This window comes from Coenobita brevimanus, chromosome 33, assembly GCF_032717465.1.
Source record: "Coenobita brevimanus isolate Jiangsu-jjx chromosome 33, ASM3271746v2, whole genome shotgun sequence".
Taxonomy (NCBI): domain Eukaryota; kingdom Metazoa; phylum Arthropoda; class Malacostraca; order Decapoda; family Coenobitidae; genus Coenobita; species Coenobita brevimanus.
Window position 1 is genome coordinate 16,270,710 of NC_136986.1, and position 27,787 is coordinate 16,298,496.

The 27,787-nt window shown below is 40.8% G+C and overlaps 1 pseudogene; it reads left to right on the top strand.

The window, feature by feature from the left end:
• Positions 1-4,041: 4,041 nt before the first annotated feature.
• LOC145395802 (uncharacterized) overlaps positions 4,042-27,787 on the top strand; it is a 47,724-nt pseudogene continuing 23,978 nt past the window's right edge.

Consider the following 27,787-nt stretch of genomic DNA (forward strand, 5'->3'; position numbering starts at 1 on the left):
GTTATCAGTACTTTGATCCCTCAAGTAGATTCCAAACCGTAGGAAATCCCTCACAGTTGGAAGGTCAGATACAAGTATTTCTTGCCCAGCATCAACAAAATTACTAAGATGAGAACTTGACTTTTTCCTTGTTCTGACCTGTGACTCTACCATTTTGTATCAGCAATAAGCCTGTAACAAATACAGTATATACAAGGCAATGTTACACACATAGCAATTGGAATAAAACAATCTTTGAAATTTGATCTCAAATGTCAAGAGAAATCAAGATACACACATTATAAAGTTATTCCAATAAGGCTGGTTAGCACTCACCCCTATGGAAAGGGGGGGGGGGTGGATGCAGAGTGATAACAGTAGCGTTATTGTAGTTTGAGCAAGAACATGATATAGCACCTGAAAGAGAATAAAACTGATTAATACACTTTATGATGTTGACCTTTTTAACCATATAAATCACAGTTAAGTAGAATTTCATAGTTTTTATGGGTAAATTTGTGATTTCCTCGCTGAGATCTTTACTATGAGGTATTACACGACCATTTTCGATGAATTAAAAAAAACCTATTTTGACCTTTTCTGACCTTGATTGATGTAGGTAAAGGTTATTAGAATTTTTTGAAATTTTCTCCTTTGTGTTTAACATGTGGAACCACAGCCTTTTAACACCCCTAGTTATTGATTTAAAAAAAGTGAAAAGTATGATACACCCTACCCCTTCAGCCTTAGGGCATCATTACTGTTGCATTCATACTATTAGTAATCATTTGGAGGAAACATGAATAATGTACAAAAGGCGTCCAGGGGAACACTGTGTATTAATATTGTATTTTTAACCTAAAGGAAAAAAAATATATGTCACAAGTCCATACCCTCTTATGAGGTGCATGTAAAGCCAGATTCAGAAAAAAAATAAAAACGAAGTCATTCTATCTTTCTATATACCTAGACTATTTCCCCCAAGGAAAGAGAGGTAGCGAGGCAGGACGACACACTCCCACTTTACTCATCCACTCACATTCATTCGCATCATAGCCCGAAGGGGAGAAGGGACAGATCTTCACTGCACCACACTGCACAAGGGTCAACTGCACAGTGGAATCAGTGACATCCGCAGCAGGGCCCGACAGCAGAGCTGGTTTACCTCTGCTACATCATAGTGGACCCATCCCCTTTCCCGCACCTGACCTGGTCAGCTGCTCAAACTAAATGCGGGATAATATCCCCTCAGGGCTGTATCATCATTTATTCATTCACAATTTCTCTCCAATCATTTCTATCACGCGCAGCCGGTCTTGTGAATTACTCGAAGTAATTAACATGATTTTATTAACGTCTCTAACAGCTCGTAACAGAAAGGTGTTATCATTAACTATTCTTGCTACTCCTAGGCAATGAATATACTATAAAGCGAAAGCGATATGACCCTAATTCTCAACGTACTTTTTACCATTTTATTTATAGCAGAAAATACAAATGAGTTTTTTATTCTTCACCCTTCATGCATTGAATTGGTGACAGTACAGCAAGATAGAAATGTGTTGTTGACATTTGACAAGCCTATTATCAAGAGAGGTATTAGAGAAGGAGGCCTTCATGATGTGGCATTGATGTAATTGGGCAGTTTCATTGCCTTCCTATAAACGTCCCTTAACACCCTGCCCCCCGAAAAGGCGATCCTGGTTCTCAAGAAAAGGACAACTTTAAAAACCTGTCTATTGAGTTCATATTCAGATGAACCTGAGGCAAGAAAAAAAGTAACAACAACAGAATCTTCACCACTATCAGCCACCACCACCACCACCACCACCACCACCACCAACAACAACAACAAGAACAACAACAACAACAACAACAACAGTATCAATAAAGCAGATGATTCAGATAAAGAGATCAAGTATTTCAGAATTTTTAATTCAAGTCTTAAACATACAAGTAACTAGTGCCAGTGTGGCTCACGACTAAACACGAGGAATCCTACCTACAGTACTTAACAAGTACAAATGTATTATAAACATACAGACTACTCGGGATTTTGCCAAAGTCAGGTACCATGTAGGGATTCGCAGGAGTAACTTGCATGATAAATCCTTTGGGAGATACACTGAAACATCAAATGGGGCTTAGTAAAGCTGAGCTCCTTGCGTATGAAAACCCTTAGTTGCTAAAATGAAGCATTATATGAGGCTTCGTTAGAATGAATTGCCTTGATCGTGAAAATCCTTATTGGTGCCTGAATGACTACAGTAGAGAGTCCAGTAAGCTTAAACTCTGTAGCAACAATCATCTGTCTGTATACCTAGGCAACTTTCCCCAAAGAAAAGGGGGTAGCTTAGACAGGACGACACACTCCCAATTTACTCACACACACACACACACACACACACACACACACACACACATTTACTCGTATCCTACCCGAAGGGGAGATGGGACAGATCCTCACTATACCACACCACCCGAGGGACAACTGCACAGCGCAATCAGCGACATCTACAGCAGGGCCTGACAGCAAAGCTGGTTTACCCCTGCCACATCATGAGGGATCCATCCCCATACCCACACCTGACCTGATCAGCTGATCAGACCAGATGCGGGAGAATATCCCCTTGCGGCTGCGTCACCATTTATTCATTCACAGTTTCTCTCCAGTCATCCCTATTACACGCAGCGACTCTTCCTTACTCTACAGACGTCGCTTTTGCATCTAACATTCTTTTCACACTGTCCATCCATCCTGTTCGTAGTCGTCCTCTCAGCCTTACACTTCTCACATCCAGTTCAGTTATCTTTTTCACCAATTGCTCTTTATCTATTCTCTCCAAATGCCCAAACCATCACAACTCTTCTGGTCAACTCGATCAGCCATCTCCCACATAACTCCAGTTCTCCTTCGCATTTCATCTTTTCTCACTCGATCCGTACGCGTCTCTCAGACACCTCATCTCCATTACATTCAAATTCTTCCTCTCTACTACACCCAAAATCCAAGTTTCAGCCACATATAATGCAACCGTTACCACTACATCCTCATATGCCTTCTTTTTACATCTGTTCTAAGTGAAAGGCAGCTAAACACTTTTTTCGTTCCCCCCAGCACCCTTCCTACTTCATTCATTCTAAACTTCACCTCTGTATCTATTCTTCCATCCACAGCACCATGTGACCCCAAATACTTAAAACACTCTACCTCCTCAAACAACTAACCATTCAAAACTACGTTCATCCTCCTACCATCTACCAACCTTACACACTTCATCACTTTACTCTTACTCTCATTTACTCTCAATTTCCTCCTATCACACACCCTTCCAAACTCCTCTGCCAACTGTCTCAATTTTCTTCCGAATCAGCCTCCATTATCGTGTCATCTGCAAACAGCAGCTGATTCATCTACAGAGAAACATTATCAGGAGTGGAAAGACCACAGCCACATATTGGAATATGATATGTTTACATAGATACGTGTGGAGCAAATGGATACATAATTTAAAGGTACTACACATCAAAAATAATTTAAGTATAACTAACAATTTTCCATATTCCTTATACAAGGGAGTGTGCATAAGGAAAGACACACGTTATATATACAACCTGCTGGAGTGGCTAGAATACTGAATGTTTTTTTCTTTTTTTCCTCAAGACATTTATCAAAACTTTTCGAATAAACATTTTACCTACATTACAGGAAATTCTATGTACAGAAGGAATAATATAAAATATACATACATGTCAGACTGGGATGTTGTCTAAAACCAATACAGTGTATGAATATCAATGTACTACCGTGGACTGCGGGCCTCGTAATCAAACCTACATAGGTCAGATGGCTTGCTCCCTACGTCTTCGGCTATTTCTGCATGTACAGGATGAAGCCATCATCTAGGACATCACGGAACTGATGTTGACAAAGACAGTATAGCCCAGAACACCAAAACTGCCACGCATTGCAATGACATGAGAAAACTGAAAATGAGAGAAGCAATTTATATAAGAGAAAGAGCACCGATGTTTAATATACAAACTAACATGACTACGAACATGGCCTTGTTTGATGGTGCTACACGCAGCCGTACAAAGAACAACGACACTCTCACCTCAGGTAAGATAATCAGCTTAACCCTTTCCCTGCCTGTCCCCTGTCTACACCACCCCTCACATGCTTGAGAAGATCAGCAAGCATTCGATCTAGCCGCGCCCAAGACCCCCAGCCTGTGCGTCGGGTATGAATACAGATATAGGAACAACACATGTTTAGTTTTAGCTCTACAATATCAGTATGTAGTACACAAGGTGTCATCTGTACTGTCTTGATGTATCTTTCCTGTATAAGGTATTTAAATGCATGGTGTTTTAATATTAACAAGTACTTTATTAGCTTGAAAAATCGAATAGTTATATTGCAGAGATGTGAGGGGTGGTGTAGACAGGGGACAGGCAGGGAAAGGGTTAAGCTGATTATCTGACCTGAGGTGAGAGTGTCGTTGTTCCTTGTACGGCTGCGTGTAGCACCATCAAACAAGGCCATGTTCGTAGTCATGTTAGTTTGTATATTAAACATCGGTGCTCTTTCTCTTATATTTAGGTAAAAAGTATACTCGAAAAGTTTTTCAACATGTTCGTTGAGAAATAAAAAATCATTCGTTATTCTACTGTAGCTACTTATGAAGGTTGTATACATAGCATGTGTCTTTCCTTTTGTTTACTCCCTTGAACGAAGAATACAGAAAACTGTCATTTAGTTATACTTACATTATTTTTGATGTGTAGTACCTTTAAATTATGTATCCATATGCTTCACATGTATCTATGTAAACATATCATATTCCAATATGTGGTTGTGGTCTTTCCATTCCTGATTATGTCTCTCTGTAGACGAAACGTCAAATAAAAATGAACAACTTTGGAGAGTTAGTTTTCGATCTCTCCCACGAAGGAAGATTATTAGTGAGGAAAACTGAAAACATAAGAAAGAACAACGACACAAATGTCGTCGTCTAACTCAGCACACACACACACACACAAACACACACACACACACACATGCGTGTGTGGAGAGAGAGAGAGAGAGGGAATATATATATATATATATATATATATATATATATATATATATATATATATATATATATATATATATATATACCAGTAGTCGTATATGAGAACGTAAGAAGAGAGGATAACTGCAGTAGGTCAGTTGGTCCATGCTAGGCAGCTCCTAGAAGATTAACTGAACTACTAGAGTGAGATAGGGATAGGAAAGCAGAAAGCTTTTCCCCTTCCTCCAAACCTTCCAGCCGAAGCCGGCAGGAAAAAGTCAGATGAACACCACGCAGTATAGAAAAACTGCCGTGGGCATTTTATAGCAAAGTGTCAAAGGAGAAAAAGAACTATCATAGTGGAACCTAAAAAGGAAAAAAAGAATGAATTAGTATTGGCTGTTAGATTTTATTTTTTTCTAAACCCACCCCTTATTTGTCATATTTTTATCTAGCAATTGCTTGAAACTCTCAGTGGAGGAGGCAGAAACTACTTTACTAGGTAACTTATTCCATTCGTCTGCTACTCTGCTACAAACCAATATCTACCTATTTCCTTACCGAAACGGAATTTTTATAGTTTGAAACCATTATTTTTAGCTCTCTTCTGTATGCTCACTTTAAGTAGCTTGCTAATATCTCCCTTGTTTATTCCCTTCATCCACTTAACCACCTCAGTTAAGATTCCCCTTACTCTACGCCTCTCTAGTGAGTGCAGACGTAAGTCTTTTTAGTCTGTCTTCATGTGACTGGTTCCGAACATCAAGTATCATTTTTGTTATTCTTCTCTGTACATTTTCTAACGAGTTAATGTATGTTCTATAGTAAGGACAACAAAACTGTACATCGTAGTTTAAATGTGGCCTTACTAATGATAGATAAACTTACAATATTACTTTCGATGACCTATTGGTCACACTTCTCGAAATAAATCCTAGGACCCTACTTGCTTTATTTCTCGTGTTAATACACTGTTGCCTTGGTCTGAGGTATTTGCTAACCATATCTCCTGGATCTTTCTCGCATTCCGATTTATTAATTTCTTTGTTATCTAAGCTGTATATAATATCTCCAATAGTCTTGCCTACGTTAAGTACTGTACTTTACATTTTTCGACGTTAAATTCCTTCTGCCAAGTTTTAGACCATTTGGACATTATATCGAGGCCTTTTTTTAAAGTTATGGCATCCCTCATTCAGGCTAATCACATTGTGGAGTTTATGATACACCTTATTTTTGTGTCGTCGGCAAATATGCTGATACTACTACGGATTCCTTAATCTATATCATTGATATATACATAATAAGTAATAAGGGACCGAATACTGAACCCTGTGGCACACCACTAGTTACTAATCCCCAGTCCGACTTAGTTCCACTTACTGTCCTTTCAGCCAGGAGTCCAGGACTCTATGCGTTTTAAGATATCGCCGTCTATACCGTGTGCTTGAATCTTTCTAACCTTTCACGTGGGGCCTTATCAAGAGCTTTACTAAAGTCCAGGTAAATAATATCGTACGCTTTATCGCTCTCTACTGCCTCACAGACTTCCTAGAATGACAGCAAGTTTGTGAGGCGGGATCATCCTTGTCTGAATCCGTGCTGACTTTTATTTGTAAGATTAATTCTTTCTAAGTGTTCTCTAATCTATTTGCCAAAACTGACTCTAGCAATTTTCCTACTACTGACGTTAGGCTTATCACATGATAATTCGACGCAACTACTTCATCATGCGTTTTAAAAATGGGCACTACGTTGCAGCCTTCCACACCTCTGGAACTTGTCCTGAAACTAAAGAGTAATTAAATAACATTAAAAGTGGCTGACATAAGTCTTCTTTGGTTTCTTTTGTAATTTTTGAGTATATATCGTCCGGACCTGGTTATTTTTGAGGTTTCAACTTATTAATTTCTGTGAACACGTCCTCCTTACTAATGGTTATTTTACTAAGAATATTTTCCGTATTATCACAGTAAATATTTGTTGCTTAAGGGACCAGGTCTAGACTTTCCTTGGTAAATACTGATATGAAATAATTATTTAGGATGGAGCACATTTCTCTATCTTCACTGGTAATGTCACCTGATTCTGTTCTGTGAAGTCCTATCCTATCCATATTTTTCGTATGGTATATTTGATAAAAACGCATAGGGGTTTCTTTCGATTCACTAGCAACCTTAACTTCATAACTTCTTCTTTGCTTTCTGTATCTCCCTCTTTACTTTTCTATTAAATATCGCGTACCGGTTACGTAAGTGTTCCTCTACACGCTCTGTTTTTCTACATATTCCTTTCTTTTGGCCTATGAGACATTTTAATTTGTTGTTTAACTATCTTGGATCTGAATTATTAGTTCTAAACGGTTTTGAAGGGATATATCTATCTTGGCCTCTGTGTATTATATTTACTAACTCATTATAATTCTCACTGGCCGAACGGCTGCTTGGTACTGAACCTGAGTTAATTCCTGTCACCTGAACTACATTTCCACTTTTCCCAGAGACTTGGTGCACATTCCCACCGTTTCCTGCCCCTCACCTATGATGTGGGATTCCCCACTGACCTGTCTCTCCCTAAAGTACCTGGTCTCCCTATGGAATACCGTTCTAAAATAAGCTCTTAATCCATCAAAATCTCCTAGACGAAAATCAGGAACGGTGGAGGGATTTTCAGAACAGTTTAAACTTAATTTCTTCCTGATTGCTATTGCCAAGTCGTCCACCAACCTCTATATCAATAATGATAGTTTCTTTATTATCTAAAACCAACTCTGATATATTATTACCTCTGGTGGGCTCCCTGATATACTGATAAAGGAATTTATCCTGTACTACCTCTAGAAATTCATCTGACTCTGCATCCCCTGTCTGATTTCGCCAGTCTATCCTTGGCACATTAAGACCCCCTACGATTATTACTAGGGTGGACTGTGATGCTTTCCTAATTTCCTCACAGTGGTATTTACCATCTGCTCTACTTAATCTTGAAGATCTGTAAATAGCTCCTAAGACAAATTGCTCCCAATTGTTACTAATTTCAACCCAGGTAATTTCCGTGTCCCTATTTACTTTAATGTCTGCTTTATTATAACAGTTTAACGAATCTTTTACATAAATAGCTACCTCGCACCCCTTTCTTCCCAGATTGTTTGACACAAAAATATTATGCCCCTTTATCTGGTATTCTGCTAAAAATTCTCAAGTAACTGTACTCATCCAAGTTTCACTAAAACGGCAATATCTATTTTCTCTACAAATTAAAGCCCTCAGTTCATCCATTTTATCATGTAATCTCCTGCTCTTTGTCTAGTACACTTTCAGGATATTACGAGTAGTTATACCTCTACCTTGGGACTTACTATTTTTTACTTTGTTACTAACTGGGAAGCTCTTTACTAATATACCAATTTTCTGTAATATCATTTATCCCTCCTCTATCACCGCTTCCTCTGTCCTGTATCATCGCTTGCTCATTTTGAGGTGCCTGAGTGGATGTATCTAAACTAATGGTTAAACTGTTGTTCTTACTTTTGCAAGTCTTGCTGCATCTGTCCAAACCTGATGATAATGATTTCTGAGTGTAGTTGCTGTAACTTCCTGTACATCTAATTCTCAACCTAAAACAGATAAAATAAAATAAAATAAAAACTAACTCCCCATCATTCCAGCTAAAACAATAACTCCCTGCCTACTAAGATGAGTCCCATCCCAACTATACATGGCACTCCATCCATAAAACTGGTGCCAGCTGAAAGGTATTGCATTATCTTTGTAATACCTTTCAAGGCGGCAAATAAAACCTATCACCCTGCTCAACCATTCCCTCCCAACTCCCATCCAAGGCAAAACACGAAGCACTACAGGGATTCCTCCTCTCTCCCTAACCATCTCCAACATAACCTTGTACTGCTGCAGCAGTACCTCACTCTTTCGCCTACCAATATCATTGCCTCATACACTGAGGCACACAGTGGGTTTGTCTTCATTATCCTTCACGATAATTGAGATTTTTTCTATCACATTTCCCACCCTGGCCTCCAGAAGACACACATGTTTAGTGAGTGGAGTATACATTGCTCTGTTTAGATGTCTTACCTGGGAGTCTCCAACAATGAGAACATTTTCTTACCTTTCTTGATCTATGTATACTTCCCTGTATGGGAAGTTTTCTCACCATCCTTCTCCTCTACTTCCGTCTTTGCCTTCCCTTAATTTGTCTTGTAATGTGTCGATCCATTTGTGGTTTTTATCTCCGCTTGTTTCTTAAGGATGCTCCCTTGTGAACAAGTGTCTAACCTTCAACCTTTTTTTCCTCTCTCCTCCAACGTCTCCAACAATTCCCTGATTTGTGACTTCTCCTGCCAGAGATCCTGTACCTCCTGCTTCAATTTCGGAAGTCCTTCCTGTAACCCGAGGCATCCCGTCGACGTATGGGTATGTTGCAACATTTTGCATTTGCCAGTCCCGTCGACGTACTGGTATGTCGCGCAATTGCAAGGTTCATAATTTGCACAATTTTTAATTATCCCGCGTGATTTTTCATATGTATACATAGGACACCTTCCTCTATTCCTCTACAAGATGCCAAGCAGGGACAATGCCTTACACCGCATAACCTCCCCCCTCTCGCACGCCATTGTCTTGGCAATTCACCTGTTACCAGCGACCTGGCCAATAAAGACATTCAGGGCTAGAGTGATTCCCCAGTCGATGACAATGTGGAGGACAAACTTTACATAGCATCAGAGGAAGAAACAGTTAGAAATGATGATCAGGTAATGTGGCAAAAGAAGGTCAGGTATGGTGATGAGTTAGTGAGTGAAACAATGCTTATAATGCCTATATTACTGTTTGAAAACCAATATACTCTCATACTACATATAAATTCATACCAAGTAAATAAATAAATACCATTTATGAGTGGTGTGAAATAGTTACCCTCCCATAGAACTCATTTTCTTTGGTGCCAGCCTGTTAGAAAACCCAGTCAGGTAAGGAGGTACTGCTACCTGGATCGAGTATTTTAAACCTCAGGTGAGCGATTTCTCTATGAAATTTCGATGTTTCTCACCAAAAGCGGAGGTTTTAGCCAAGAAATTTTATTTCGAAAATACCTCGGGATTGAGGGGTGTCGGAGGTGCGAAATAGCTTGGGACGTGACGGGTTAACTGAAGTTAGTCCTTCTCAAAACCTGCAGCGGGGACAAAACTCTCAGTAGAGAAAGGCATCACGCACAAATTCACACAAAGGTATCACAGCTCACTGCAACACACTAACACAACACTATCACAAGTCACTAGCACAACACTGACAGGTCATTACAACACACTAGCACAACACTGTCACAGATCACTACAACACACTAGCACAACACTATCACAGATCACTAAAGCTCATTGACATTTCTCACAACAGGTGAGTACACCTAGCTAAATCAGGAATGCCACGAGACATCTGAACAGACTGACCTCATGTGAGTGACTGCTAATTGACCTCATGTGTAACTCTCTCTCTCTCTCTAAGTATATATATATATATATATTGTTATGGAACAGAGAAAGAAAATGTACACTCCAAGTGAGAATACTAAAAAAATCACTACTGTTCTGTAAAGTTGCAGGTTCAAAACAAAAGAGTTAGGTAAAATTACAAGTTAAAGTTTAATGCTCAAACTAACAACAAAACATTCAGGACTCATAAGGATAATGTAATGGCAAAAACAGGTTAAATATATGGTTAACTGCAATAGCCTCTATTAACACGAAATTAGCAAGAGTAAATTTATCTAAGTCAGCCCTGATAAAATGAAAATACACTGGGTAATGCTCAGTTAATGCAAGATAAATTATTACAGATACAAACTATTATTAATAATTGCTGACAATAAGAACCTTTACATGAATTACAAAAACTTCACTAGGCCTACAAATTAAACTTATGCTATACAGTACAAGAACAAAATGCAATAACACTTATACTCAACTTACACAGCTGCTAGATGGTTGGAGACTTCCTGAGCACTCACAATAATGACTGTACAGGGGAGGACAGAGATGTGAACAAAATGAGGAGTAGATCTAAGTGGCAATAATTCAGAGACTGAGCTCATTATATAGGGGCCGGCAGAGATTGATACAACTTGTAAGAAGGACGCGCAAACGAAGCCATGGGGACAAAGAGTTGACAATCCCGCTCTGAACAACAGAAAGAACGACTTACTTTACTATAACGGTAGAAGGGGGGGGAGAGAGGTAGAACACGCTCGTGATCAAACAGGCAGCACACTGTACGTTAGAATTACACAAAGGATGATGAAATCATAGGCTATGTAACACCTCCCCACAAAGAAAAAGAAATTTACAAAGGAAATTTCTTATTACTCTAAAATAATCTGTCTAAAGTCTAGATAAGCAATCTGCAATAACATTTTCTTTCCCCTTGACATGTTGTATGTCTAATGAATACTCCTGAAGAAGTAGACTCCATCTTGTCAGTCTCTGATTTTTATCTTTAAACTTACTAAGGAATTTCAGTGGGTTATGATCGGTATAAATGACTATGGGGTCAAAACCAGAACACAAATAAAATGAAAAATGCTGTAAACCCAAAATCAAGGCCAAAAGCTCTTTCTCAATAGTTGAGTAGTTCTTTTGAGGTGGAGTGAACTTCTTACTGTAATAAGATACAGGATGTTCAATACCCTGATCATCCTCTTGCAGCAAAACAGCCCCAGCTCCTGTATCACTTGCATCAACAGCCATCTTAAAAGGCTTAGCAAAACTTGGAGTAGTGAGCACTGGCTGACTTAATAGAATAGCTTTAAGTTTGTTGAAAGAGGATTCACAGTCATCGGTCCAGACAAATTTAACTCCCTTTTTCAGTAGGTCTGTAAGTGGTGATACAAGAATTGAAAAGTTAAGAACAAATCTCCGGTAATAACCTACCATTCCCAAAAATCTTTGTAGCTCTTTCCTACTTTTAGGTCTGGGAAGATCACTTATAACCTGAACCTTAGCTGCTGGTGCTGCAACATGTCCATCACCAATTACATACCCAAGGTACTGAACTTTAGCTTGACCAAACTCACACTTTGATAAATTAGCTACAAGATTAGCATGAACCAAACGCTCGAGATATTTACTGACATGGCATAGGTGATCTTTCCAGTTGTCACTGAAGATTAATACATCATCAATATAAACAACACACCCTGCCAAACCCTCGGTTACAACATTCATGAGCTTCTGAAATGTGGCTGGTGCATTCTTCATACCATATGGCATTACAGAACATGCAAAAGTCTTTCCTAGTGTAACAAAACATGAGATCTCCCTAGCACGTTCAGTCATAGGTACTTGCCAGTATCCCTTTAACAAATCAAACTTACTTATGTACCTAGCCTTTCCGATCTTGTCTATGCAATCTTCCACACGAGGGAGAGGGTAAGTGTCTGTTTTGGTTATCTGATTAACACGTCTGTAGTCAATGCAAAGCCACTGTGACCCACCTGGCTTAGGAACTAGAGTGACAGGAGAACTCCACTCGCTCTGACATGGCTCAATCATCTTGTGCTCCAACAGGTAGCCAAGCTCCTTCTGGATGAGAGGAACTTTCACTGGGTTCACACGGTAAGGAGGCAGTTTAATTGGCTTTGCGTCTCCAACATCGACATCATGCATCAACACAATGGTTCTTCCTGGGGTAGCACGGAACACTTGCGGGTACTCCTGCAGTAATGCCGAAAACTCTTGCCTTTCCTCGGGAGGTAGATGAGAAATCTTATTCTGGAGATCATTCATGATATCAGGATTCTTCCCCAAACTATCACTCAGGCTCATACTGCATGGGAGAGCTTCACTTGCAGACTCGGGTGGAACAGCTACAGTGCAGACTGGATTATTTTCGTCCCGCCTGTGATATAACTTTAGCATGTTGATGTGACATAGTTGCTTGTTCTTTCTACGATCTGGTGTGGCGATGACATAGTTGACATCACTGAGTTTCTTCTCCTCGAAATAAGGACCACTAAACTTGGCTTGAAGAGGTTGCCCATGCACCGGTAGCAGAATCAAAACCTGATCTCCTGGCTGAAAGTGGCGTAACCTGGACTTCTTATCATACCAAGTCTTCATTTTCTCCTGAGCAGCTCCTAAATTCTCTCTCGCCAGCTGTAAAGCAGTGGACAGCCGTTCTTTGAACTTCATCACATACTCCAGCAGGTTGACGTCATCTTCCTCCAACAGCCAGCATTCCTTGAGTAGCTTAAGGGGTCCTCTTACTTCATGGCCAAACAGTAGTTCAAAAGGTGAGAAGCCCAGTGATTCATTTGGAGATTCTCTTGTGGCAAACACAACAAATGGAAGACCTTTATCCCAGTCTTTCTGATGTTCCAAACAGTATTTCTTGAGCATCGATTTGAGTGTTTGATGATATCTCTCCAACGCTCCTTGGGTCTGGGGATGGTAAGCTGAAGACGTGATCTGGGTGATGCCCAACTCTTTCAGAGACTGCTTGAAAACGTTTGACATGAAATTACTTCCCCGGTCTGACTGTACCTCCTTGGGCAGACCAAACTTTGTGAAGAACCCTAGCATTTCCTTAACCACTTTCTTTGCTGAGATATTTCTAAGTGGAATGGCTTCAGGATAACGAGTAGCCATATCAATCAGGGTCAACACATAAGAAAATCCTGAAGAAGTCTTAGGAAGAGGGCCCACAATATCCACCATCACACGGGTGAAAGGCGCCTCAAAAGGAGGAATGGGAACTAGAGGTGCAACCTTTTCGGTCTGATTACACTTCCCCACAACTTGACAGGTGTGACAAGACTTACAATACCAGGAAACATCCCTGAAGATACCTGGCCAGTAGAAGTGTTTCAAAATGCGTGCCACAGTCTTCCTCACTCCAAGGTGTCCTGCCAAACTGGAATCATGAGCCACTCTAATGATATCCTGCCTACAAACACGAGGGATGACAACTTGATGTACAACCTCCCATTCACAGTCGGCTGATACTGTTGGGGGTCTCCACTTCTTCATAAGTACTCCTGACTTTACATAATAACAAGTAGAAGCACCAGCTGACTCTTCCTCACTGCAAGCAGAGTTAGCTAGACCTTTCAACTCAGGGTCAGCAACCTGCAACTCAACCAACTCTTGACGAGACAAATTATCAACACTACGGGGTACTGCCTCATCTGGTGAGTGGTCCAAATTAGCAAGAAAAGTGTCAGCTAGGATAACATCATCATCATCATTATCCTCTAAATCACTAGTAACTTTAGACTTAGCCCTAGTGACAGCACATGCAGGGAACACATCAGGGACATCACAATCCTGGGTCGCAGCCACTGGCTCACTAGACAACTGAGGAGCTGGACACACTTGACTTACACCAATATCATTTCCAAGTAAGAAAGTTACACCTGACATTGGGAGTGTCTCAACCAACCCAACCATAACGGAACCATTAACAAAACCAGACTCTAAATTCACTCTGCACAGAGGGACAGAGAAGTAATTATTCCCCACACCTTGTAAGATTACAGTTTCATCAGAGGAATTAACATTAGAGCCTAGAATACTGGTCAGCATAAGGGATTGGCAAGCACCTGTATCACGATATATTTTAACTGATTTCCTGTCATTACTGTCCAGAGGACTGACAAAACCTTCAGACAGGAAATTAGCACATGAACTCTTGAGAGTGTCACCCACGTTACTGCTCAAAAGAGGAGCTCCATCATGAGAATTTAAGTTACCACTCAAAGCAGGTTCAGTTAACTCAGTTAAAGAATTATGGGAACTCTCAAGGGTGGACACTAGACCAATTGACTGAATATTTAAAGACTCCTTTTGTTCACATCACGCTGTCTCCTGAAACATTTCTCCGTAGTATGACCAAGCTTACTACAATAAGTACATTTACTTTTCTGAAATCTAGAGGTGAAGCTGGTATTTACTTCCTGAGAAACATCATCTTTATTCTCTTTCCTGTTACCTGTACTCTGAGTAGAGGCAACGTACTTACTCTCAGCTTTCCCTTTTCCTCTAGAATATCTCTTGGGAGTGAGAACATATTCATCAGCTAAAACTGCAGCATCAGACAAATTATCTATTCTTTTCTCATCAAGATATAGGCTTACATCTTTATAAATACACCTTTTGAAGTCCTCCAGCAAAATCATCTGCTTAAATTTGTTAAAATCAGAATCCACATTCTTAGAATTTAACCACTGCTCTAACAGATCTTCTTTGATTTTTGCATACTCAACATGGGATTGCTTATCTTGCTTGTAAGTTGTCTTAAATTTTACTCTATAAGCTTCAGGAACAAGCTCATAGGCCTTAAGAATCAAGCTTTTAACTACATCATAATTATCAGATTGATCCTGAGGCAAAGATGCATAAGTTACTTGAGCTTTACCGGTGAGAACAGTTTGAAGGAGTACTGGCCAATACTTTTTGGGCCAATTAAAACCTGTAGCTACCCTCTCAAACAACTGAAAATACTTTGTTAAATCGGATTCATTAAAAGGAGGGACAAGTTTAACATTTTTAGCCACATCAAAATCATCAGAGCTAGATGATCCAGTTCCACCTTGTTTCATGCGATACTCATGGTCTGCCTGAATCATAGCAATTTCAACTTGTGCCTCAGCCTCCTTAGCACGAGACTCCTGCAGGGCTAACTGTAACTTAGCTATTTCAATCTGCGTTTGCTCATTTGGAGGAGTTACATTAAATAAGCTTTCATTAATCATGTCAACAATTTGATCTTTAGAATGATGAGAGCGAACAGCAATTCCCAACTGTTGAGCAACAAGCTTAAGTTCATTCTTTGTTCTGTTTTCTACATCCAACACTGTTTGCACATTTGACAAAAAATCTTTGGCTTCATCAAGTGTAGTAATAGTAGACATCATGAATAAATCACAGTCACAAAATATCAAGCAATATCCTTATGATAATATCCTGAATATCCTGATGAGAGGTCGCCAAATTTATGTTACGGAACAGAGAAAGATAATGTACACTCCAAGTGAGAATACTAAAAATCACTACTGTCCCATAAAGTTCCAGGTTCAAAACAAAAGAGTTAGGTAAAATTACAAGTTAAAGTTTAATGCTCAAACTAACAACAAAACATTCAGGACTCATAAGGATAATGTAATGGCAAAAACAGGTTAAATATATGGTATCTGCAATAGCCTCTATTAACACGAAATTAGCAAGAGTAAATTTATCTAAGTCAGCCCTGATAAAATGAAAATACACTGGGTAATGCTCAGTTAATGCAAGATAAATTATTACAGATACAAACTATTATTAATAATTGCTGACAATAAGAACCTTTACATAAATTACAAAAACTTCACTAGGCCTACAAATTAAACTTATGCTATACAGTACAAGAACAAAATGCAATAACACTTATACTCAACTTACACAGCTGCTAGATGGTTGGAGACTTCCTGAGCACTCACAATAATGACTGTACAGGGGAGGACAGAGATGTGAACAAAATGAGGAGTAGATCTAAGTGGCAATAATGCAGAGACTGAGCTCATTATATAGGGGTCGGCAGAGCTTGATACAACTTGTAAGAAGGACGCGCAAATGAAGCCATGGGGACAAAGAGTTGACAATCCCGCTCTGAACAACAGAAAGAACGACTTACTCTACTATAACGGTAGAAGGGGGGGAGAGAGGTAGAACACGCTCGTGATCAAACAGGCAGCACACTGTACGTTAGAATTACACAAAGGATGATGAAATCATAGGCTATGTAACTATATATATATATATATATATATATATATATATATATGGTTCACTTGCCTAGTGCGGGAACTCAGAGTGCACGAATTGCTTTGTGCATGAGTGACCAAATATCATACTCAGAAACCTTGAATGCGCGAGTTTACCTCCCAGAACACGAGGTAGAGGCAAGGAGCGGCTCAAAAATGCCATTTTCCATTATTACACGACCCCCCCCCACACACACACACAACGCGTCCATCATCACGTGTTCTCATGCTGATGTGCAGAATTTCCTGGGGCAGCTAGACAGGTACTATGCACCTGTCTTAGAGGTGAAGGAACGCATGCAGACAGTTCAGAGGAGCAGTGACCATTGAAGTAGCGATAGAAAAGAGATAAAGATGCAACAGTGTGGCAAAGAGAGAGGCTGAATAGAGTTAGTAAGAGGAGGAGAGTTAAAAAGACGAAAAACCTTTGACTCCACCACTAATGAGAAGAGTTGTATGTGGGAAGCTTCCCTACACATGAGAGTTGTACTCTACACAGGGGCGGATAAAACCCCTGTATAGTGTCAACATTTGTGCCAGGGTGAAGAAGGAGCGGAGTCGGTTTGGCACACCTAATCTCTTGGAAGCAGATTTTCAAGATATGCAATATGATCTTTCCAAGATAAGTCCCAAATAAATGAAACCCGAAGCATGTTCAAGGATGATGCAGGATTAAGCTGAGTATTTTTGAATATTAGTGGGTATACCTGTGGAAGATTTTGTTGGGTTCATAGGTGTAAAAACTGAGTCATTGATGCATAAAAAAAAACAGATTATTTTTACCCCAGTCAGAGATACGAGCCAAATCAGACATTAGGTGTGCCATAGCCTCATCCCTTGTTTGTTGAAGTAACTGCTGAGATGGACGTTGCGGGAACCGAATGGAAAGTTGAAGGGTGGAGTCATCAGCATATGAGTGGATAGGGTTAGATGTACAGCCTAGAAGGTCATTGACGAATATAAGGAAGAGAGTTGGTGATAGGACAGAGCCCTAAGGAACACCACTGTTGATAAATCTAGGAGAAGAATGATGGCCATCTACAACAGCGGCTATAGAACGACCAGAAAGGAAGCTAGAGATGAAGGCACAGATAGAAGGATAGAAACAGTAAGAGGGCAGTTTGGAAATTAAAGATTTATGCCAGACTCGATCAAAAGCCTTTGAGATGTCAAGTGCAAAGCTTTCACAAAAGTCCCGAAAGGAAGATAACCAGGAGTCTGAAAGGTAGGTAAGACGATCGCCAGTGGAGCGTCCCTGACGAAACCCATACTGACGATCAGAAAGAAGGTTGTGATAGGGAAGATGCTTTAAAATTTTTCTATTAAGAATTGACTCGAAAACTTTTGAGATACAGGATGTTAAAGCAATTGGACGATAGTTAGAAGGTTGGGAATGGTCACCCTTCTTTGGGACTGGCTGAATGAGAGCAACTTCCAGCAAGAAGGAAAGGTACAAACTGATAGACAAAGGCAAAAGAGTTTGCCTAGGCAGAGTGTAAGCACAGAAGCACAGTTCTTGAGAAAAACAGGAGGGACTCCATCAGGCCCATATGCCTTATCAGTATTGAGGCCTGTGATGGCAGAAAATACATCAACTGAAGAAATTTTAATGTCAGCCATGAGGAAGTCTGAGGGGGGAAGTGATGGAGGAACATCACCGGAATTGTCTAAGGTGGAATTGGAGGAAAAAGTCTGAGCAAAGAGATCTGCTTTATCAGTAGAAGTAATAGCTACAGAGCCATCAGAGTAGAAAAGAGGAGGGAAGTATGATGATGTAAACTTGTTAGAAAGGTTTTTGACAAGGTACCAGAAGGAGTGGGAAGAATTCGAGTTGGAGAGTTCAGAGCATTTAGTATGGATGAAATTATTTATAGCAGAGTGAAGAACAGACTTAGCACAATTCCAGGGAGAAATGAATAAAAGATGTAATCCTTTTTTTTTTTTATGTGGGGAGGTGCTTTGGCTCTGGTACCTTTTATAGGCCCTCTCCTTGTTGCGGACAGCATTAGAACAAGCGTGATTAAACCAAAGGCTTTCTTGCACTAGTCAAAGGATATGAGAAAGGAATGTATGCTTCCATGCCTGAGAGAATAACCTCCGTAATGCGCAAGGCACACTCAGATGGCTCCCGGCCATGGAAGCAATAATCATTCCAGGGAAAATCGAAGAAGTACTGCCTGAGGGCCTCCCAATCTGCATTTCTAAAGTGCCACGGGTGACGTTTTTTTGGATGGTCAGCATGCCGTACCGGGGCGATAGGACAGGTTGAGGTGATAAGATTGTGATCAGAGGAGCCCAGAGGAGAGAAAAGATTAACAGTGTAAGCAAAAGGTTTAGCTGTAAGGAAGAGGTCAAGTATGTTGGAGTTCTCTCCAAGGCAGTCAGGGATACAAGTTGGGTGCTGTAAAAGCTGCTCTAGGTCATTAACCCGTCGACGTGAATTAACGTCCACAAGTTTTGTCAATGCCAATCCCGTCGATGTACATAAACGTGAATCAATTGCAAGGTCCCTAATTTGCACAATTTTCAATTTTTGCGAGTGATTTTTGGTATGTATACACGGGACACCTTCCTCTACAAGATGCCAGGCAGGGACAATGCCTTACCCAGCATGACCTCCTCCCCCACTGCACACCATTGTCTCAGCAATTCACCTGTTATCAGTGACCTGGCCAGTAAAGCCATGTCATGCCACGGTATGAAATTCAGGGCCAGAGTGATTCCCCAATTGATGAGAATGTGGAGGACAAACTTTACATAGCATTAGAGGAAGAAACAGTCAGAAATGATGATCAGGTAATGTGGCAAAAAAAGGTCAGGTATGGTGATGAGTTAGTGAGTGAAACAATGCTTATAATGCCTATATTACTGTTTGAAAACCAATATACTCTCATACTACATATAAATTCGTACCAAGTAAATAAATAAATACCGTTTATGAGTGGTTTGAAATAGTTACCCTCCCATAGAACTCGTTTTCTTTGGTGCCAGCCTGTTAGAAAACCCAGTAAGGTAAGGAGGAACTGCTAACTGGATTGAGTATTTTAATCCTCAGGTGAGTGATTTCTCTATGAATTTTCGATGTTTCTCACCAAAAGCGGAGGTTTGAGCCAAAAAAAAAAAAAATCCAAAAGTGGTTGGGACTGGGGGGAGTCAGTGGTGGAAACGTGGTCGGGATGGGGCAGGTTAAGGATAGAAAAGGTGTAGGCTTGTTCACCACGTGAATCAGTGAAAGGAGAGGAGAGCCAAAGGTGGCGGTGAGCATTGAAATCTGGTGCATCTGAGCTTAACGGCCGTTCCCAGGTGGGAAATTGTGCGATGATACTTATGGAATGGTATATTGCCACCTTGTTATGAGAAAGAAGAAGAAAAGTGTGCCACTGAATGGCAGATTTATTTGGAACCGAGCCCAGTTATTTTACAAGGCAGCATGAAGCAAGTTAAATGTGGAGAAACCTTTCAAGGCATTGGTTGGATGGCTGCACCATTTTTTGAAACACAAGGAACTCCGTCACACCAAACTGTGTGGTGAACATGCCCTTGCCGATGAGCTGGCTGCGAGAAAGTATTCTGCAATAATTAGAGAGCTAATCGAAGAAGAACAATACACCAAGGACCAGATCCACAACATCAATGAAACATCGTTATACTCCAACATCATGCCCAAAACAACTTACATTGCTAGTAAAGAGAAACATGCCCCTGGTCAAAAGCTCCAGAAGTGTAAGATGATGGTATTGTTCACTGTAAACCTATCTGGGAGCCACAATATGAGGCCAGTTGTTGTACACAGATTCACACCCAAGGTGCTACAAAAACCTTACGAACATGGACACAAGTGGCGAGTACTGGTACAGATCAGCAAATGGTTGGATGACCAGGAACATTATGGCAGACTGGTTAACGAAGCACTGTGACCCCCATGTCAGGGCCAATTGTCAGGAATTTGGCATTCCATTTAACCCACCGACTCCCGTTGACATACATATACATCCACACGCTTTGTCACTGTGACTCCTATTAACATATATAAATGTGCAGCAATTGCACCCCCCCCAGGGTAGGGGGAGTTTTCAAGAATACTCCGCCAGTATCCCTGCTTGTCGTAAAAGGCGACTAAAAGGGTTGGCGGAGGGTTAGTGCCCCTCCCTGGAAAACAACTAACTAAAAATACAAACAATAAGCCTCGGACAAGGACTGACCAAACAATGACGACCAAGGACCGGACAAAGGACATGGTAATAGGAACTTGGAATGTAAGGGGGGCGAATGATGAGATGAAAGAGAGATTGTCCAGGTGCTTGAGGGTGCGAAAGTTGATGTATGTGGAATAACTGAAACGAAATGGAGAGGTGAGAGTGTGACAGAATGGGAGTATGGATGGGGTAAAGAAGGAGTAGGTGAGAATGAGGGGGCAAAAGAAGGGGTATATATGTATAGTTGTGAGTAAAAGATGGAAGAAGAGCATAAGAGAGTATGAATCAGTTGGGTCAAGGATTGTGTGGGTAAGATTGAAAGTTGGAATACAAATGTGGGCGATTGTGTATGTGTATGCACCAATGCAGGATCGTGCAAGCAGAGTGAGAGAAGAGTTCTGGACAAATGTGGAAGTGTGCATGGAAAAGTTTGTAAGGAATGAGAGAGTGTTTTTGCTTGGTGATATGAATGGTAAAGTAGGGAATGTGAAGGTGGATGGAATAGTTGGTGAGTGGTGTGTGCCTGCTGAGATAGATGAGAAAGGCAGTGCGTTAGTGGACCTTTGTGCTGGGAGGGGGTTTGTGATAGCCAATACCCTCTTCAGGCATAAAATGATCCACAAGTATACATGGCGAGTGATGAGAAGGGTGGATGGTGAACTGAATGAAAGGAAGGCATTGATTGATTATGTGTGTGTGGATGAAAGGATGCGAAAATGTGTAATAGATGCAAGAGCTTATAGAGGTTGGGGGAGTGGACTGTCTGAGCACTTCTTGGTGGTGGCCAGAATCAAAGTCCAATTAGGATGGAGAAATAGAAGAAGGGAAGAACAGGAAGAAGGAGTATTTGTAAGGAGAGTGGAAAGGTTACAAGAGGATGAGAAAAAAATAGAGTATAAGAGAAGTGGAGGAACGATTGGGCAAATATGAATTGGAGCAGATGGGGGACATAGAAGGTGTGTGCAGGATATTTACAGAAGAAATACGTGCAGCATGTGATGTGGTGTGTGGGATGAAGAGAAGACGGAGGGGGGTGCAAGGAACAGCGTGGTGGAATGAAGAGGTGAGACAGGCTGTGGCACAAAAGAAGAAAGCATACAATGAATGGATGAGAAATAGGGGCGTGGAAGAAGTTGAGAGGCGGAAGAGAGAGTTATATGTAGAAAGAAAAAGAGAGGTGAAAAGACTGGTAAGGGAGAGTAAGAAGAAAGCAGATGAGGAATTTGGAAGGAATTTGAGTGTAAAGTGGAGGGATTGTAAGAAAATGTTCTGGAAAGAGGTGAAAAGAGTAAGACAGGGTGGAAGTGAAGTTAGCAGGGAAGTGAAAGATAAAAATGGTAGATTACTAGTGGAGAAGAGAGAAAAAGTGAGCAGAGGGAGAGAACACTTTAAGGAATTGTGCAACATACAGGATGGAAGTAATGCGAGTACAAGTGGCTGGGGAATGGCTGGGAGGATGGGGGAGGTGCGAAGACATGAAGAAATCAGTAGGATAGAAGTTGTGGAAGCAATGAAGAAAGTTAAATTGGGGAAAGCCCCAGGAATTGATGGAGGGTGTGGTGAAATGCTGAAGTATGGGGGAAAGATAGTAGTAGAATGGATGTGGAAAATGTGCAGATTGGCCTGGGATGAAGGTAGAGCTCTGGCGGATTGGAAGTCAGGTATAATTATTCCCTTGTACAAAGGAAAAGATGAAAAAGAAGTGTGTGGTAATCATAGGGGCATCTGTCTTCTTAGTATAATATTAGTATAATATTGACAGAGTTAGAGAAAGAACAGAGGAATTAGTTGGAGAAGAACAGGGAGGCTTTAGGAAGGGAAGAGGTTGTGTAGATCAGATATTCATTCTTAGATCTTTAGTGGAAAAGTTTCTAGAGAAGGGAAAGAAGTTGTATGCAGCTTTCATGGATTTGGAGAAAGCATATGACAGGGTGGTTAGAGAAGGATTGTGAAAAGAATTAAGAATATATGGAGTAGATGGGAAGTTGTTGAATGCTGTGAAGAGTATGTATGATGGTGCTAAGGCTGCAATGCGTGTGGATGGCGAACTGAGTGAATTTTTCTCTTTGAAGGTTGGGTTGAAATAGGGATGTGTCATGTCTCCATGGTTGTTCAATCTGTACATGGATGGGGTAATAAAAGAGGTACAAGGTAGGGTAATGGATGTTGGAGTGCCCCTGGTGAGAGAGGGTAGTGTTTGGAAACTTCCTGTACCGTTGTTTGTAGATGATACTGTGTTGTTGAATGAAGATGAAGGACAGCTGCAAGGCTTGGTGGATGAGTTTGGGAGAGTGTGTAAGAAACGGAATCTAAAGGTGAATGTAGGGAAGAGTAAAGTGATGGTCTTGAAAGAGGTGTAGTCAGTGAATGTACAGCGAGGTTGGGTGGTGAGGAATTGGAAAATGTGAATAAGTTTAAGTACTTGGGTAGTGTGATGAGTAAGGATGGAGGTTTGGAGGGTGAAGTGCTTGAGAGGGTACAGCAGGGAAGAAAGGTTGCTGGTTCCTTGAAAGCAGTGATAAGAAGCATGGAAGTGAGCATGGAAGTGAAAAAATTACTTCATGACAGTATTGTGATACCAACTGTAACGTAAGGAAGTGAAGCTTGGACGTTGCTGGAAGGACACAAGTCAAGATTGAGAGCAGTGGAAATTAGTTATTTAAAAGGAGCCTGTGGAGTCACATGGAGAGAGCGGCTGACAAATGAGGATATAAAGGACCGTTGTGGTGTGGATGTGGATGTGATAGGAAGCGTTAGGAGGAATACACTGAGGTCGTTTGGCCATGTGGAGAGGAAGGAGGGTGAAAGACTGACAAGGAGATTGTATATGAGTGAGGTGGAGGGGTGAAGAGGGAGGGGAAGGCCGAGGATGAGATGGAGGGATGGGGTGGTGAGGTATATGAGAGAGGGGGGTGTGAGTTGGGAGCGGGACAGTGAAAAGGCGACGGACAGGGCGACGTGGAGGCGATTTGTTTGTGGCCACCCCGAAAAGGATAGAGACGTCTGGGAATAGATAGATAGAATTGCAGGGTCCCTAATTTGCACAATTTTCAAATTTTGCGCCTTATTTTTGGTATGTATACACGGGACACCTTCCTCTACAAGATGCCAGGCAGGGTCAATGCCTTACCCAGCATGACCTCCCCCCCCCCGCACGCCATTGTCTCGGCAATTCACCCATTACCAGTGACCTTGCCAGTAAAGACATGTCGTGTCACGGTACGAAATTCAAGGTCAGAGTGATTCCCCAATCGATGACAGTGTAGAGGACAAATTTTACATAGCATTAGAGGAAGAAACAGTCAGAAATGATGATCAGGTAATGTTGCCAAAAAAGTCTGGTACGCTGATGTGTTTGGCGAGTGAAACAATGCTTATATTGCCTATATTACTTTGTGCAAACCAATATACTCTCATACCAAATAAATAAATAAATACTGTTTATGAGTGCTGTGGAATAGTTACTGTCCCATAGAACTCGTTTTCTTTGGAGCCAGCCTTATAGAAAACACAGGAAGATAAGGGGTACTGCTACCTGTAGCCAGTATTTTAAACCACAGGTGAGTGATTTCTCTATGAATTTCAATGTTTCTCACCAAAAGCAGAGGTTTCAGCCAGAACAATTTGTTTTTGCAAAATTAGTCGGGATTGGGGGGGTTCAGTGGTGGAAAATCGGTTGGGACAGGGTGGGTTAAGATGCTCCTTGTGCTGGACAATGCACCAAGTCATCCTCCATACCTAGATGATCTGCACAAGGATTGTCGTGTTGTGTTTCTGCAGCCCCAGATGATGTCACTCATGTAGCCATTGTGTTACGGGGGGAAGTGAATTTAAGAATTAAGAATATTAAATGTTACTTGAAAGTAGAGACAAGGAATTGACTTGTGAAAATCAAGTAGTAAGTTTTACTTTATGCCGGCTTACGTCGCTGATTCTCTACGGACGAGAATTTATAAACTTTCTCAACAGTACACAGCAAAGACTAATTACTCATGAGTGCTGTTTGTTAGTACTGTTAGCCTCTCGAGAAAGTGAATCCACCCCTGACAATCAGTAACTAATGCTAATAATATTAGACAGGTTCTTGCCGGTGCTTAACTCCTGGCTGGCACAACGGATTGAAGTGTGATACAAAAGAACTGGCCTAAGTACCAGTTATGGATAATGTAAAGAGTTTGTGCAAACAAGGAGCGGCAACAAAAGTAAGCATAATGTGGAGAAATAAAACGTGATTCTAATTACATTAACCTCAAAGAAAAGAACTGTAAATTTATTGATTACATTAAGATAAATTTATGTTATATGAATCTCAAAAATGAATTCAAAAGGGGAATTCACAGTCACTAAGCGACTCATGAAACCAAATAACAAGGATATACACTCACTCACTCATTCAAAAGCTAATCGAACTTAAGCCTAGAAAAAACGAACAGAAATACTGGTCAGCGGAGGGATGGAGCCGAACGAAAGACTGGGCTTCTTCGTGATGAACACCAGTCGCTGCTATTCGCTGCAAGCTCACTTAGCCGATCACCGTCTAGGTGGAGATTCAAGAATTCGCTGTACAACGGAAACATTGCTCACATCACTGGGCACAAACGATCCTATCCTCAAGGCAACCCACAGCTGACTAAGTTCAAACCGGGAAAAGAGGTAGGAACTGGCCGTGTTTGCCGGAAGTAGGCATGGCCTAACTTCAACGGTCAATGGAGAGAGGGCGAACGATATAGACACGCAATAAATCACTCAGTGAAAGCACTAATGTCGTGCATAAGCATGGTCACTTATGAAACAGTGACAAATATTCTGAAAACCATCCCGATCGAAGTGCATACAGGGATGGTTGAACTGAGTGATGCCCAATGGGAATTCCACTAGAATTCATGGTTTTCTCAACAAAGTACAATGTCACAAATTTGTTTAACCCGCCCCATCCCGGAGACGTGAATTCACATCCTCACATGATGTGCACTCATATCCCGGAGATGTAAATTAATGCAGCAACATTGCAAGCTCCCTAATTTGCACAATTTTCGCGAGCGATTCTTGGGACGTATACACTGGACACCTTCCTCTACAAGATGCCAGGCAGGAACAATACCTTACCCAGCATGACCTCCTCCCCCCCCCTGCATGACCTTTTCTCAGCAATTCACCTATTATCAGTGACCTGGCCAGTAAAGCCATGTCATGCCACGATACGAAATTTAGGGCCAGAGTGATTCCCCAATCGATGATAATGTGGAGGACAAACATTAGAGGAAGAAACAGTCAGAAATGATGATCAGGTAATGTGGCAAAAAAAGGTCAGGAATGGTCATGAGTTAGTGAGTGAAACAATGCTTATAATGCCTATATTACCGTTTGAAAACCAATATACTCTCGTACTATATATAAATTCGTACCAAATAAATAAATAAATACCGTTTATGAGTGGTGTGGAATAGTTATCCTCCCATAGAACTCGTTTTCTTTGCAGCCAGCCTGATAGAAAACCCTGTAAGGTAAGGAGGTACTCCTACCTGGATCGAGTATTTTAAACCTCAGGTAAGCGATTTATCTATGAATTTTTGATGTTTCTCACCAAAAGCAGATGTTTGAGCCAAAAAAAAAAAAAGGTCCAAAAATGTTGGGACTGGGGCGTACCACTGCCCAGAAAACGTCGGGATGGGGCGGCCATAAATACACTCGCATGAATTCATGACATTATGCCCCATCAAAATAAAATTTTTCTTTAGAAAATTTTTTCGATATACATACATATAAATCCTCAGTCACACAAGATTCACACTGTGGTGTGTATACTATCTGGCTACAGGGGAAAATCACAGTCGCCAATGAGCGAAAAAAAAATCGTATTTACGTTAATAGAAGCGAGCTTGAGGATAAAATTCCGTGACGATGGTGAAAAATCCTGTACTCAGGTCAAACTGGGTGAAAATTCACTACATTTTCATTAACAACTAATAGTTATGTAGCGTGGTGTATGTAATACACGGTGTAGGTGTGACAATTGTAGTGTAACTGTGCCTATGTGTAAAATTGTATGATACAAATTAATAGTAAATGGAGATGACGAGGCAGAAGAGAAGAGGTGGCAGCATGTGGCAGAGACAATCAGCTGATCCGGACGGCAAAACTACTACACCCGCCAGGTGTACCTGCGAAATCACTCAAGGTGGAGCATCAAAAGTGTCAATACGACAAACAATTTTTTAAAATTACAATTTTTCTCTCTGCCTAGTAGTTAGTACTTATGCTACAAAAAGTACACTATTATTATCTTAACCCCAAAACCGCAGGGTTGTTTTGGCTCAACTTGCGTGTCCCGCGGTGATATTCGCGCTCCGACAGACTTTGTAAAAATATTTGCCAAAAATCAGTTATTAGTCCTAGAATATCATAATTAGATATTCATATGGCACTTACCTTTAGCTTTCTCCTGGGATGTTTGTTGAGCCTTCGTCGAGTACTGTAGGACTTGTGGAGACTTCTGAAGTTGGGTAACAAAGTCTCCACTTTACACTTCCCGACATCCCGTAATATGATTACCACAGCCTGATATTATCACTATTCTACGATTTTCAAAAAGTTTGGAATCCATACTCCAAAAAAAAAAAAAAAAACACTGTGAAAGCAACGATAATTATGAGCGCGTACCAGCTTCCCACTTGAGCTAGTTCGCTGCTGGTATTCTGTCATTTATTATTCATAAAAACACTCACACTTTATATTTCTATT